The 1949-nt window shown below is 37.2% G+C and overlaps 1 pseudogene; it reads right to left on the reverse strand.

Annotated features, from left to right (window-relative positions):
* Window positions 1-1044: 1044 nt before the first annotated feature.
* On the reverse strand, window positions 1045-1163 carry LOC134913133 (5S ribosomal RNA; annotated as a pseudogene).
* Window positions 1164-1949: the final 786 nt, after the last annotated feature.

Here is a 1949-nt window from a genome sequence, read left to right on the forward strand (position 1 = left end):
GTGATCTGATAATGTTAGTAATATTTAAATGAAGAGAAGGAATTCTTCATAAAGAAATATGAAATTGAGCATTAATTGACCATTGCTTATGCTCCTGAACAGAGTGGTGTGGGCGAGCAAGCACACTAGTGGAGAAAGCAAGCTGTATGCTGAAGTACGCAGGCCTAGACAAGCAGTATTGGGCGGAATCCATGTCCACAGCAGTTTACCTGAAAAATTGATCTCCTACAATTGCCATAAGAGACAAAACACAATTGAAGCATGGTCACCAAAAAATCCAAATGTATAGCATCTCAGAACTTTAGGAAGTATGGCCTATGGCCCTCATTCCGAGTTGTTCGCTCGCAAGCTACTTTTAGCAGCTTTGCACACGCTAAGCCGCCGCCTACTGGGAGTGAATCTTAGCTTATCAAAATTGCGAACGAAAGATTAGCAAAATTGCGAATAGACACTTCTTAGCAGTTTCTGAGTAGTTCCACACTTACTAGCAGTGGGAGAAAAAGAAAGCTCTTGTGTGGGCGCACTCTTAGAAAAGGAAAAAGAAAATTCTTAGATAGAAAAAGATTATGTTAAAACATAAGTTTATTAATTAATTAATTAAGAATAATTATCCTTCTACGATCCTAAGGAAAAATGCACAGAAAGTGCAAAGAGATTTATTACAAAATTATGTTAAAAATGTTCTGGTCTGTAAATCATGAAGAGAAGATTTAGAAAGGTTGCAGACACTGTATAGTCTGACACCCGTTTCTCCTGACCAGTACAGATAATCTGTATTAATGGGACCCACGGAGGAGGTCGGTGTACATATTTTATCATAGAAAGACTGATTACATTGGGTCAATACTATGCACTTTGTTAGTTACCCATGAAATCATATGGCATAAATTCAGATTTGATGTCTGGCTGTGCTCATGAGAAATAGATCCTCATGAAGGAGGATATAAAAGGAAAGAAAGAAAAATAAGAAGAGGCTGAAGAAAGTATAAATAGTGGTGATACTGCTGTTGGTGTCCACCCTTCAGAGGAAGGGGAATAGTTCCTATCCTACAACACCAGGTATTCCCAGGGAGTCTCCTCTCGTGGTACTAACCCAGCCCAACGCTGTTTAGCTTCCAAGATCGGACGAGATCGGGCACAAGAGGCGTGGTATGATAGTAGGAGGGATATCTACCAATGAGAGTGCACCTATATATGAAAGTATAAGATGATAGAAAAATAGGACAGGTAATAGGTGGATCTGCTTTCCACGTTAGGCAGAGTAAAATGACTGTCACACCGTGGCGCCGTGTACCCTGAATCGGGGATGAGAGTCCACTAGACAGTAATCAGTTAGAAAAATGAAGAAAGAAAGTATATAGATGGAGTTAAATAACCATTCAATATTATGGAAATATACAATAACGAAGAAAAAAATCAAAGTGAGTTACAAAAACCAGAGACAACCTTTGTATGCATTCAATATTTGTATGCATTCAATATTGCAGTCTTTGTATGCATTCAATATTTGACAAAGATAAATAACCCATGCGCGATTGAAAATGGGGATTGCTGCATCTGATAAAAATATTGTGTGAGGCTGATATAAAACAACCAGAAAGTAAGTGATCACAAGAATAAGCACTTATAATAAAGTATATTGCTTAAGGCCAATAGAATCCTGTAGTATCAAAAGTTAGGGATCACCCTCTAATCACCCAGACAGATGAACTGGGTTAAACACAAAGAGTCATTATTATTGTGTGTGTAGATACCTCCTAAGAGATATATGAATATATCATGCATCAACAATGAGTGCCTATATTAGAAATTAAGCACATTTTTAGCTTATGTTGAAAATAAGGACCTATATAAACACATAATCAAAAAAAAATATAACGATTATTGATGTTGGCAAAAAAGCCAAAATACTCAAAAGATCAGACGCAGCAGGTGGATGATAAATAGAG

Source organism: Pseudophryne corroboree, chromosome 4, assembly GCF_028390025.1.
Source record: "Pseudophryne corroboree isolate aPseCor3 chromosome 4, aPseCor3.hap2, whole genome shotgun sequence".
Taxonomy (NCBI): domain Eukaryota; kingdom Metazoa; phylum Chordata; class Amphibia; order Anura; family Myobatrachidae; genus Pseudophryne; species Pseudophryne corroboree.